This window comes from Styela clava, chromosome 10 (assembly GCF_964204865.1).
Source record: "Styela clava chromosome 10, kaStyClav1.hap1.2, whole genome shotgun sequence".
Taxonomy (NCBI): domain Eukaryota; kingdom Metazoa; phylum Chordata; class Ascidiacea; order Stolidobranchia; family Styelidae; genus Styela; species Styela clava.
This window is the reverse complement of record NC_135259.1, coordinates 4,264,151-4,278,748: the sequence shown is the minus strand read 5'-3', so window position 1 is coordinate 4,278,748 and position 14,598 is coordinate 4,264,151. Positions and strand designations below refer to the sequence as shown.

The 14,598-nt window shown below is 34.0% G+C and overlaps 1 long non-coding RNA gene across 1 annotated transcript; it reads left to right on the top strand.

Moving 5' to 3' along the window:
* Positions 1-9,801: 9,801 nt before the first annotated feature.
* LOC120338533 (uncharacterized) lies at positions 9,802-13,270 on the top strand. The gene is made up of 4 exons (XR_013478106.1): positions 9,802-9,868; positions 11,149-11,265; positions 12,793-12,880; positions 13,164-13,270. It is a non-coding gene; the product is annotated as an uncharacterized LOC120338533 (long non-coding RNA).
* Positions 13,271-14,598: the final 1,328 nt, after the last annotated feature.

The window sequence follows — 14,598 nt, the reverse complement described above, 5'->3', positions numbered from 1 at the left end:
CCCCTTTAAAATGAAAAGATGGGTAGCATACTATATGAATGGTTCCGCGGCAACTGGGATGATAAAATTGAGGTTTGTGATGCCTTGTAACTCATTCAAGCCTATTTTCTACATTACTCCAGAAAAACAAAACATAAAAATATTCAATAGTTTAATCTGGTTGTCTTCCGCAGACTACCTATCTTTTTCTATTTTTTTTTATAACTTATAAACCCAAAAATTCTCCACTTTTGCACACTTGAAAACGTATCTCTTCTCGCAATACCTTACAGTAATAGGCCTCTGAGTCGGTCAGTGTCACAAATCACATTGTTGCTATGTTAGATTAATTTTAGTACCATGTTTCCAAGTCCGAGTAATTGTTAAGATCAAATTACTCATTTACTAATCTAGACCTCACGCACAGTTCCGTAGAATGGTCAATATTGTAAATGTTTATTCAAAGTCGGGGAACCTGACAGGTGAAGATCACGAGTTATCATAATACGAGGTAAAATCCCTTTTGTCAGAATGTTTCTTATTTCTTTTGTTACTCAAATTTGTTCACATGCTACTTATTTCTTAACAGTAACTGAATTATTTTTAAAACGGCATTTAAACGCGACCTTACTTCGCATTGTATTTTGTATTAGCGACCAGCTTATCGACGCTGTCTTGTCAAATGTGAAAATGACGTACATTGGCTTCGATCTCGATATATATACTGTTTGTTTTACCATTGGAAACATACTTATAACAAAATTCATAAACTACCTTGTGTTACATTAGCGCACTGTGTATAAATGCCCATGCGCATGGTAATCATGAATTGTAGATGGCTTTGTTAAATTAAATTGAAATGAAATTTTTTTAAATATACGAAAGCAAACTATTCAGAACATATATTGATATACTTCCAGGAATTATTAGTTAAATAGGACACAAATTTTCATTAGGTGTTGGTCGGGTATTGCGTAAGCTCAATGACGGACATCAAGGCTACTTTTCTCTGTCAATGTACCGTTGTCAATATGTTTATCCTCTTATATAAGTTCTACATAAATATTATTACAATATACCTTCCGCACTCGCCGAAATGTTTTAGTTGTGACAACTTTTTCAAAACAAATGCAGATTCCAGGAACATTGCCTCACAAAGTGCCCGCCTCAATGTTTGGTTAACAACAAAAGTTTAATATCATAAATTTATTTGGAAAGTTCAAATATCGACATGACATCTGATGACGCATCAAGTAATGACATCGACTTATTGTTTTATTACAATGTTATCTACTTCATTGTTTGAAAAGAACTTGCAATTCTTTACCTTCGCGAGTTATTACCACAAAATACGATTCGCTAAATGGATATAACATTTGCTAGAATAAATGTAACACAATTTCAGAGCCTTTTCAAGGTATAGTTTGGCGCAAATGAAATTCTGACCGAATTATTCTGACGGAGTTCAAATTCGCAATTGACTCGTATCTACATTACCGCCATGGCCTTATTTGCAATGCGATTCTAGAACAAATATGAGCGACTCCCTTACTAAAAGCTAAGTGCTACCTATTCTTGAGAACACTTATGATTTTCTTCTACTCCTTAACAGCAATCTAAAAACTCGTGAAATCTTAAAACTAATTTCAATACGTTTGTTCCAAAGTGTTTTGCTCTCGACCTCTTCTAATGCATATTTATAATATGAAGACGAAGCGATGCAAAATAATGAAATTTTCATGACAAATTTCGACTAAATACATACAAAATTCATGACAAATATTCATTTAAAAGATTATTAGACCACGAAAGTGCGTACATTTACAAATTGTTATTGCTTATACAGTTACTTGCATTACAAGAGCCGGCTACTGTAAAGCCTGAAGCATTTTGCTTTCATTGCTATTTCCTTTTCTACCCTTACTGCTACTTGACCATTTCCAATGACCGTATGTCGCATTTCCTCAGCAGCCATTGTGCGTATGCATAAAGAAACTGTCAGACGGGGTTACGTGATACTAACAAACTTTTTTTCCTTTTTCTATACCTTTGTGCATGTCGATCCGTATTGCGTATATTGCAGCAACAATGCTGTAGCAAGAATAAATATATTCTAAGCCTCTTACTGCACACTGACAAAAATGTATTCCTGTAACGTTTTGGCTGACCGAAGTCAGACTTCTTCAGACAAGCATATTTCAACAATGAAGAAGCCTGACCTCGTTCAGACGAAACGTTACACAAATACATTTGTCGTAGTGCGGAGCAAGACTCTCGAATCAAACACACTGTAAGTAAGCGGCACAATTTCTAACATGATTTGCTAGTTATGTCGATTGGGCGCATTTTTAGAACACGGAAAATACCAGAGGCAACGCATATGTATTTCTGCAGATGTTGTGTCTCAATGCATGCACGAAGCCTTCTTCTGACACTCGAGGCTATTTAGCGGATTGAGGCGAGTATCAATCGTTTTGCATTACGCACAGGCTGGCCAGAGTAGTACGACACATTTTTAGTGAAGGATCGTTCAATATCGCCAAAATGCAAATTTATTAAACTTGTTATTAATTAGCAAATCAATTCTGAAAATTTTCGCTGTAAATTTTGTAGAAAGGAATTATGGTTATATGATAACCGTGACCAAGTCTCACGTATTCCATTAATCTCTCTTCAAGGTAATTTAGCCATGTCGGCACATTCTCAACGTATCAAGCTTCATTATGGAAATCCTATCTCTAAGTGCCAGCAAATTAAAACCTCAGAGCTGCTAGGCCTGACAACGATATCGCACTCTCACGTAAAACATCTGCCACTGCAGGCGGCTGATATTAGATGTAAATAACATCACTGGCTCATGCGTGGTAACTGATTCTTTCTTCTGAAAAAGTTTTATACCAGTAACGTTATATTCTACAATAAATTTGCATTATAAACGCTTCAATTCTGTCTCAGACCTGTCAAAATAAACGACTATTTGAAAAGTGCCCAATATGCGACTGATTAGCATATGCTCTGCCCTTTCAGAGTTTTCAATAATTATGCTATATGAATATATCTAGCACGGCACAATGGCACGATCTCTTACGTCACAGACAGGAAACTGGCGTCCAATACTTATGCGTATAGCCTTTCATGTATGGGTTTTGCAAATGAAAGTTGATAGCCCAGTTTGTCGGCCGACGATCAGAGCCTACTTTGCTGATGCGGAATGGCATATAATCGATAGCTCATCGGTGTCTGATGAAATGTCATCCTAAACAAATGACGAGTTCTGGATAAATAATTTTTGTGTATTTGCCGCGATATGAATCATCACCTCCATTAGTTGTACTGAACCACTTTTTCATACATTTTTTCACACCGAGATGAAATATTAAAGATTCTGATTTTGCTTTCAGAAGCGTTTGAATCCTCGCTGTGTAACCTACTTCTTATTATGAATAAACATTACCAAGTTATCATATGCTAAGGGTACTTGTCGATAAAGTGACATCATATTTATAACGGTCCGCTCAAATTTTAACTCTCTATTTATTCACCAAGGTCGAGATTTTAGAGTTACCTAGCAGCATTTCATAACACGAATACAACGTATTGAAATGATCGTGTACCTAACACTTGGAGTGTGGCGGAATTAGGTGAGACTCTTAAAACGCTCAATGACCTTTCAAGAAATAAATTTGTCCTCGTATAACAAGTGGTGCTCGTTTCATTCATTATATTCTTTGACTCAAGGAGTTTCTAGAGGGCATGATCGATTTCACCACATTAAAAAAGCTTAGTTTTGAAAATGAAACTGCCAGTCAAAGCAACATGAATTTGAAATTCGAAAATTTTAATACTGTCTGTCGTTTGAATTACCCAATAAATTCTATTTACTTTTATCTTTTGTGTACTCTTTTTTAGACACCATGAAAAGTAGCTCTTATCTGCAGATGTTTGCTTCTCAGAACTTGGCAAATACAGAAAATGGAACGACAACAGTGAACGTACTGACAACGTACATTTATTTATGGAGATGTCATTGGTTAAAAAGAAAATTGAAATTTGCTTATCATATTTTAAATTGCTCAAACCACTTCACATGTATGTTCAAATATGTGCTAAAATAAGATTTTAAGTCATACACAAACTTACAAGTGAGTGCTATTTTAATTCACTCGAAATTGTTGAGCCAGAAATGTCTTTTCAAAAGTAATTATGGCATATTTTTGCGCATAGCAAACATTTTTGTGGTCATCAGTTGCCTTACAAACAAGTGCTATTTATTCCTTATAATTAAAACACCAAGTGTGATGGAAATCAAAATCTTTTTGTTTTGTCACTGTTTCCTCAGTGTCTCTCTGATAAAATTTTCCATCACTTGCATCATTTTTTTCTACATAATTTTTTTTTATTATCATAACGACGTTTGTAGTAGACACTACCCCTGAATTGTTTCCTGGAATTCACAACAATGCTGACTTGTAAGCAAGGATTTCTTTCATTTCATGTGAGTTGTTTTTCCGAAGCCAGTTGTCCATTGATTATGCGCCTTGCTCATAAACTTTCTTTCAATTACTAACTCATGCTTTTAAATATAATAAAACAAGACGACCTTATTGAAAAAGCTGTTGCGGCTGTTGGACTTGCAAGTTTGTATGTTTGAGTGCAATTGATACAGAGAAAACAATGCATCGCAAACTCGAAAAATGTAAAAGACTTTCGAGTGCGATGTCCGCTTGTTAGTTTAGCAATATTTGACGACTTTTCCTGGCATTGTAAATAAAATATTTGGGGATTTAATATGCACATTCGTCTGGTGGATACGAATTGAACGGAAAGTATTGAACCCAAAACATAGGTTTGTTCGGACTGAGACTGTGAAGAAAAGACCGAATAACATATTAGAGACTATACTTACCAAATATTCATTAATTATATAGCACCGCAAATGTCAATATCATCTTCTCATTCTAAAATATTGATATATATTATTAAAATTTAGTGGACATAATTCGAAACGCCTTTTTTCTATCCGAAGCTGTGTAACACTCGATAGAATCTAAGTTTTAAATTCATTTTTGTTGAAATAATGATGTGAATCATTTAATAACGATCGATAACGATCGAAGCTATGCAAACGAAAAAAAAACTGTTTACGACTGTCAGTTAGAGAATCTCCTAATCTATATAAGAATGATTCATACAAATTATGATGAATAGCTTTGCTAATGAATAAACCCATAAAATACGCATACCGATAAATACAAGATATCTATGAAAAAAAAATCTGCAGGTCAATGTCTATTCGTAATAATTGTCTCTTTTGAAAATATCTGTTTTAGAAAATTTTAGAACTCTCATGAGAACTATCTTTTCAGATGTTCATTGTATGTATTTTGCTACGCATATGAGTAAGCCGTCTATGCAAACTTCCATTATTCCGGTAGCACCATTTCCAATACTGCATCAAACCTAAAATAAAATCACACATAATTGGATAGGCTATATGAACAATAACAACCTATAAAACTACATTCTAGGTTGGTGATCACATCGCCTTAACTTGGGGTATTTATATTCAATCGGCAGCCGATACAGTGGCTTGCTTATTATTGTGGCCAAAGCCCTTTATCCGGTTTCTAGTCCGAGTCGAGTTTTGGAAGAACGAACCAATATTTCCAATTTACTGTATGCACAAATTGGGTTCAGATAAACAGCCAGCGGGTAGGACTCATTGTTTTCGGTTTTCAAATTTTATTTTAGATCACTGTAATTTTTCACATCCAAGCATCAAACAATAACGATTCATCTGATGATGAATCAGAAAAATCGTCGTAACACAAGGAAGGGTACTCTCATAGTATGTGTACCAGGTTGGGGTTAGGGCATAATTTTATTCCGGTTTTTCTTATTATAATTTTATTACGAGTTCGGGGACTGTTTGTGTTGATGTAAAGTAAGCAAACAAAACTAGTTACCTCCATATTGGTACACATACTTCTGGAGCGTCCAAGGAAGTGCTTGTTCTACTGTGGATATACTTTTAGGATTTCTATACGACTGATTGGCAGTGCCTGTAATTAATACTACTTACTTTACCAAAAAGATAACGAATGAAAACAAGAATCTTCATTCATTCACCTACACAGCTGAAAGCTATAAGCAGATCAGGATATCGCATGTGGAGTTTTTTGTGTGAACATAACGAAACAGTTGAAGAATCATTGTCATCCTTCCGAAGATTAACATATAAGATTGGAAGTTATTTAATTCGAGGAATAGGAAATACTTGCCCCACATTGCACTAGTTCGAATATACGTATACAGGAAACGATGCGTTCATTGAATTCACAACTTTTATTGGGCCCTGTCCTCTTTCATTTTTAGTTATCTTCTAATTAACAAGGCTTGTATGTTAGTCTGAGTTAACCTCCTGATTTTTTTTTTGTGTGTGAAAACGGAGGAGGACGCTACAAAGCCGTAGCGTAGCGTATATTTATAATCGAACGAAAGTAAATTTTACGACAACATTTTGTGCAATCATCTAGATTGAATACTTATCTGTTTGTTTACAGATATCGCCAATAAAAGAGAAAATAGATACAATTATCAATAATATATTTTTCTTTCAACGAATGCAATGCATCACATTTAGCAAGTAATAAAGTACCGCAGCGCTTCGTAAACTGTCTCAAGCCACCGAAACGAGACATTACGTAATTACAATATGATCCACTAGAATTGCTTATTTCCTCCGCTTTCATAATGCTGCCCAATATTATGATTTTCAAGTCTGCGGCGTATAATTCGCATGACAAAAGCTTAAAGAATTAAGAAACATAAAGAAATTTTTCAGTAATTTAAAAGTAAAATTACTTTACAAAATCACTATTGAAGTCACTTACATAGTCACGTAAGGAAGTCTCATTTGATATATATACTTTAAAGTAACCATTTGTAATGAGGAACATGTAACTTCTAATATAATATTGCTTTAAACAATGATTTTTCTGAATGGATATGCAGTAATTAAACGCATAGAAATTTGATGTCAAAAAGACAAACAAAACCCAACCCAACCATTTTTGCTTTGATGTTACAGCAAACCTTATGTTTTACCAATGAGTGGATTTCATCTCATTCATGACTTACAAAATAAATAGCATCCCTTATCCGCCAGGTTTATATAGATCATGAAATTTTTCACCGAATAAGAATAAGTTTGATGCTCCTGTAAAAAAATCATGCAAATGGGATTTGAAAACATTCAATAACATATCCAGGAAGAGGAATTATATTTATATAATACCTCTCGTACAATTAGTGTGGATGTTTGCATAATATTAATTTAGAGCAGCAATGAATTAGCCCCATATATATTATAGGTTTTTACATTATACATCAAGAGGACTGTGTCGCATTGGTGTCAAATTACATGTGCTTACGGGGACCCATATATACAGATTCCATTTTAAAAAGTTTTTATTTAAAATAAATTTGCTGTGATAAATTGTTGAAAAGTTTTATGGGGCGTCCCAGACAGCTGTATTAATGAATACACAGACCTTGTCTAGATAATGTTTTTTCATACTTCAGACAATGTATATTGATTTTGACAATACTTGCGTTGAATCTTTTTGTTGCTATGGCTAGAATTTATGATTGACGAATTGCTATAATTAATTTATATAACAAAAACATTGAAAAAATGGAAAAAAATAAAATATTTTCAGGAAAATCGAAATCTTTCCAGTTTACATTTTATTGGGCGTTTCATCTCTCCACTCAAAACATTACTTCAAACAAGAAACCCTTGATATGCAAGTAGCTGCCATCTTGAACGAAACGTAATTTTTTAGGGTTGAGCCCAAGAGCTTCCATCTGCGACACCATTTGTGGTCAATCAATTGTAACATTGTCACATTCAAAAATTCAAGACTGATCACTACTTAGTCGCATGGTGGCAGCAGAGATTTTAAATGTGACCACAGAGAACAGCAAACCATCTGTAATTGTTTGGTTGTGATACAACAGCAATTAAATTCAAGGAACAGCTGATTATTTCGTTCCTATTTTGAAAAAAACAACAGAGTGAAAGTATGTAAACAGTGCTTCAAAATGCTCGGTCCTTGACGACATATTAATTTTTATAATCGGTACAGTCGCATATTTATTAGGAAGAATAGTCCTCATCAATTGGCTTACGTTTTCATTGTAAACAACTCTTGATATTTAAACTAAATAGAATGGTAATAAATGTCATGTCTTTTGTAAAGTAAAAAATCCATGAAAATATAAAATTTTAAGTCCAGTCACAATTTAAGAAATTATAGAAATAGTCGAATGTAACTCATTTGGGTAGTTTTACCATTGATACGTCTGGTTTAATTCCTCAAGGATCAAAGACCACCGTCTCTCTGAAAGCGGCAAATATGGACTCGGTTTTCCGAAACAGGGGCCCCGGTTATCATAAATCGTTCATCCATGATTGATTGACTTATATGAAGACATCTGGAAAGAAGCCAATGAGCGAAAAATGTCCATAGACTACAGCAGGGGTATGCTAAGGACAGAAAGACCAAACATACAACCCAATATATTGAAAGTACAGCAAAGAAAGGCTTTGTATACAACACATGAGATCGATTGACGAGACGTGGCCTATTATCAATAATATGTGTAGTGGCGAGGGAAGAAACGATAAACGCTTGAAGGCATGTCACATTTGTTTACTGCATCAAACAGGACAGGAGTGGTTCTTACGTGCAAATCATTTCAATCTTGAATTTTTTTTTTTTTTATCACGGATCTTACCTCTGCATGTTGAGAACGCTTAATAGCGGTTTTCTGGCATAAGAAATTGGAAAGCCAAGAATTTGAAACAACAAATTGCAAATATGTTATAATGAGTTACCATAAAGACATGCTCGGACAAAAGGCATCAACGCGCAAACCTGTTTCATTTTTAGCGAATAGTTGTATCAAAAACACTTGTTATGTTTCGGAGATTAATCGAAAAGATGTGGCAATATATACTAGCAAATTCAATTATTCATATATATTCGATCATGTCGATATATTTGATTCTCCACGATAGCTTATTTATTATAACATGATTAAATTCACAATAGTTTGCAGTAGACTTGTAATCTCAAACAGATTTAGACAGTGTTGCGAGGTCATATAACTTTCGCACTGATATACTTGAAACCAGTGATGAGCTGGAAAAATCGTAACAACCGGAACGAACCTAATTCGCAAAAATGTAATATATTCACAACACGACGCGGACGTTTACAGAACTGCACTGAACTGGGAAGAAATGAAATATGTTTGTGTAAAATTAAAATAGTATCCATAGCAATTCAATACAAATCCTATTATTGAAAAGTTATAGAATGGATATTCATGTGGTTAAAGGTCGGGGAAACATCTAATACACGTTACAAATGTACTATTATTTGCGTGATGTGACGCAAAAAGACTTAGTTAATATGATGTAACAAAACATAAATTAATAACTGAATTTACCAGAGAAACTAGACTTTATGTACCATAATTTTATTTCAACGAAAGGAACTCGAATTGATAATATTTTCATATTGACGCCACAATTTACTTTTGCTGTATATATTGAAATAGACCTCAAAACTTTCGAGCGACTGACTACCCAATCCTGATTGTCCAAACTTTATATTTATAAATTAGACGTCCGCTTTCTTCTTATCAAAACATGATGAAGATGATATTGTAATAGTTTTCTAAAGAAGTTGACAATCTTTATAAGTAAATACGTGAAATTTATTACAGATACAAAACGAATACAATGCCTTTTTGGGGCTTTACTCATTTTAGGGTTTGCTAGCTTGGTGTACTGTCAATTGTGCAAATGTCGGCCGACGTAAGTATTTTTTAGCTTTTGCATTATTCACACTTTCCTCGTGTTTTGCATAATTGTTTTTACGTAACTATATCTTTATTAATCGCTTTCCTATATTGAAAACTTCCTTGTACAACAAGCAAACTAAGGAATATAAAACAACTAACGTAATATTGATCTATATAGCAAAAATACTCGTTGCATTTTAGGATGGTTGCTGTTCACCAATCCCTATGACAGTGGTTCTCAATCTTCTACTTTACTTTACAAACCACGGGCAAAAAAGTCAAAGCTTTTTAGTAAACAATCAATGTGAATCTTGCGCTTGGGACTGTCTAACTAGATTCCTTATATTAGGCACCGTCTTTGATATAGCCAGGCAATGGTCACTGTCAACATCGGGACGGTTCCTAGATTTTGCTTTGTTGGTAACAAGATCAGAAAAAATAGATTCGCACAGATAGGTTGTGGCAAATTGAACTAGCAATGAAGAAGCTTTCTTACTACGTAGTAGGTAAGAATCGCAAAGGGATATACAGAAACTCGAAAAGTCTTCCTCGCTTGATTTCAAAGCGAACGTGTTAGCATACATCGGCAGCGATGTCATCAACAAAACCAAAGCCAACGTAACTTTCGTTCCATTTTCGTATTTTGGGCATTGGGAACTTACATAAAGTCTTCTGCAGTAATAATATAATATCGACGGTGACCTCGCACTCTAGCGAAACTGCCCGTCTACAGGTTAGATGGCCTACTAACAAACTATTCTGATTAATATATTCAAAATTCCATTATGATCAAACAATTCGCACACACAAGAAAGTAAATACACCTTGTGACTGAGATAATAAAACTGAGGTGAACGGGAATTTTTCTTTCAAATGAAAAGTATGCAAACTTAGTCGCTTCATAATAAATTATTAGCCTTGTGTCGTGGCCCCCCTTGAACTGCTTCGTGGCCCACTTGATTATTCGGTCACATATAAATACACAAAATGAGAAACCAAACATTTATCTTGTTATGTTCTATATACAATACTTTTTGCGAAACTTATTTAAAAAAAAATTCATTTATTTGCTCGAGAAGCAATTACAAATATGCAAGAATTGTAATCGAAATTTGTTTGTATTTTGTTGTATATTTACTGTACAAAAATATTCTTGGGTTTCTAGTTGTTAATTTAGTTCAATTTAGTGAAATATATTTTTCATCCATATCATCATTAATTTTCACCGCATAACTCTAAAAAATAATAAAATATCCCCAATTGACACAATCCTAATTTTAATTATTTTTTCAGTATTATTGATTGGTACTCTCCGTGTGAAGGGGAGAAGGAATGCATGCGGTATCTTTGTGATGTGATCAGAAAGGATCCAACAGGGAGGGAAATAAGGGTACCAGCTACTTGTTGCCTGTAAGTATAATTATGCGAAGTTCATACAAAGTTCGGTACTCCATAAGTTTGTGCACCAAGATGGCGGACACCGGAACGTCGTATGTGTACCAGGTTAGGGTTAGGTTATAATTTTAGGTACAAATACTACGGGAGTCACTTGGCTATTTACCGAACTCGTAATAGAACTAAAATACGGAAAATTGAAATAAAGGTATGGCGTAACCCTAACCCTTCTTGAGCGCCAAAGTTCTGATTCTTGCAATTCTCATCAAAAAATTGTAAATTTTGTGCGGAATGCAAGTAAAAAGTATTTTTTAATGCTCGTCTACTCACTTGAATAACGGCATGATTTATTGAGTTATTTTAAGGACTATTGGGAGGCAAAAACCAATAAATCGTTTTGCTAAATTTATGTTGTTCCCGGCATTGTCCTGGTGAAAAAATAATTATCTATATGCCAATTGATGGCAATAATAAAATTTGACAACGATAGCGTCAAAATGTGGCAACGTTGCGTTAATTCAAATAAGAGATTATAAGTTCCAATGAATAATGCCAAATTTTAATTACCGCCTTGTTTCTACATTTCGACACTACTTTATTAATATGTTTGTCAAGTATAAAATGTACAGCGTTAATATAATTTATATGTGAAATTTAGATTTATTTCTAGATTTTATTGAATCTTATTAGAAAAGGTTTAGTAGTTTAACTCTCTTTAATTTTTTATTCTATAAATACAAAAAATTGATAAACTAGCAATGATGAATTTAAATAAGATTTTTGGCTATTTTTGACTGGAAGCATCTGGCAACTGCTCGATTATCATTCACACATGTTAGTCAGTATTTGCTCTTTTCCTGTTGCAACGTCGTATAATCTGTTGCATTTCCAGTAACCAGTAAGTTTGTGTTTTGTAGATTGTGTTTAACAGCGTAGGCATGTTTATAAGAAACGTGATTACTTGTATTTCGAGGGTGAAAACGGCATTATGATTATCCCTTACGGTGGATAAATGGCTTAATATTGTAGAGGTAAATGAAAGCAAGTCAACTACAAATGACTCATGTTTACATATTGTGCGGCTCGATTAACAATAGTCGACCCTTTTCCGGGCATATTATCAAAAGTTTGAGAACACCTGCACTAGAACGTTATTACCTTTTTACGTTTTTAAATAAATTTTATTACATTGAGAAGGTGCTGAAAACGAAACGTTTAAGTTGTAAGCACATTATTCTGAGACAATCAAAGATAGGATTTGAGTAGATGGTGCCATGATCCTGGAATATCTCGATTATTTCTATACGACAAAAATATAGGATTTCGAAGTTTCTTGAACGAGAACAAATATGTCGAACAAATCTAATTAGTTCAAATCAAACGTTTAATTTCGACAGTTCTATCAATTATTTCCAGAGATTTGTTTTTGAATTGCTTCGAGCCGTAGATAAGTTACTCCTAAAAATTGAGTGTGTACAATAGTCGCAAAATAAACCTCAATCATGTATTTCCACAAATTTTCTCCTTTGTTTTATTTTTAAGTCCCAGTTCAGAACCTGAGAGATGTGGAGAATCCTGCAAATGCAGAAATAGGATCGTGTATCACGAATACGAGGGCAATCACTATGAAGTAAATGTTAACTTATTTTTATCATTATTTTTGTTTATCATCGCACTAAGAACATATGTATATTTGATTGAATTTGTTCAACTTTCGCCTAATTTTATCGCAGAAAATGAATACTATAGTAATACTCCTGCTTCAACTTGTATGTAAATTCTCTCTAATTGAAAAGTATAAACAATTGAATTATGGCAAGATGTAATACAAATTTAAATACAAAATGATAATAGATTAATACATAACAAAATTGGTATATAAAATATACAGTATAATATTATTTTTTTTTCAGGTGCCACAATGTGGGTGTTCTAAAGAATATTGATCCAAGGACATTTAAACGGACAAATGTATTCGTTTGAATTGAAAGTCAATGAATACAATTAAAATATAAAAGTGTCTTTGATATACTTCCCGCGTTGGAGTGAAGTTGGGGGTTAGTTTTAGAAGACTTAAAAAGCTTTGTATGATGGACGCGGTTGCACATCACATACAATCAATGATAAGAAGGATCGGGCATTTTAGGACACGCTGCATATTCGAATCGAAATATTTATTCAGGTTTAAAGCTGTAAATTTTACTTTACAAAATAAAAAAAATAGGGAATTGAATAGTAATTAGGGCAGAAAAGAAAGGTAAATATGGGTTTGTCAAGTTTGTTAACGAAAGTAGCTAAAACAACAAAATAATTAGTCACCAAGGTGGATAAAACAAAAATCAGATTGCGAAGTCGGTGACTTAGAACGGGTTGTGATTGGCAGGTCAAACAAAAAAATGAATGAGATGCGCGTCTGATTTCTTTTTCCTGTGTAGTATTGGGTTTGCTTTGCACAAACAAACTAATATGGATAATATTCGAAATGTATTTTTTGCAAGAAAGAAAAAAAGAAAACTGTTCCATGGCGTAGGTGAGTCGCTATCAGCCAGTAGCGTAGGAGGAAATTCATTCGCATCATGTAAACTATATATGCCGGATCGTGGAACTATATTTCAAATAAAAATGGCGCCATAAAATGAATGAAATTTATAAAAATAAAAGTTGAGCTATAAAATATTGTGTCAAGGTTCATGGATAAGCGTGATAAATGAAATGAAGAGAAAATAATGTTGGAATATGATATCCAATTAATACAAAAAAAACATGTGATCGTTGTGGAGTTACTGATGTCACTTCGTTGAATTGCTTCAAAAACTAATAGTTGCAGCCTGGCAGATAAAATGCTTATTACTTATCGATTTTAATCGGTAAGTATGTTGATAGGTATTTGTCTGTATGTCTGTCTGTTAGATGCACGCGATATCTCACGAAGGCGTGGTTGAATCTGCTCCAAATTCAGCATGTGCATTCATCATATCTCGGACCAGTAGCCTATTGATTTTGGATGAATTATGTCGTATAATTAGCGAGTTATTAATCAATTAGTGATGAAAACATCTGGATTTTTACAAAGCGAGAGATCGTATCTCGTGATTAATCCTTAAGCATTGTCCCTATCTCTTTTGCAACTTTGACGTCGTCGCGATGCGCAAGTTTCTTTCGAGAAATTTTTCACGCTATTGAGTCAGAGCGAAGGTTACACGCCGCGAAATCGTATCTCGTTACTTATAATTACTCTTTAAAGTTTAAGCAATGTCCATATCCCTCTATCAGGTTCGGGGTTGCAGAATTCCTCACCAAAATATCGCTAGGCTGTGTTTGAATAGCCGTCGCAACCCGGGTTAGCGC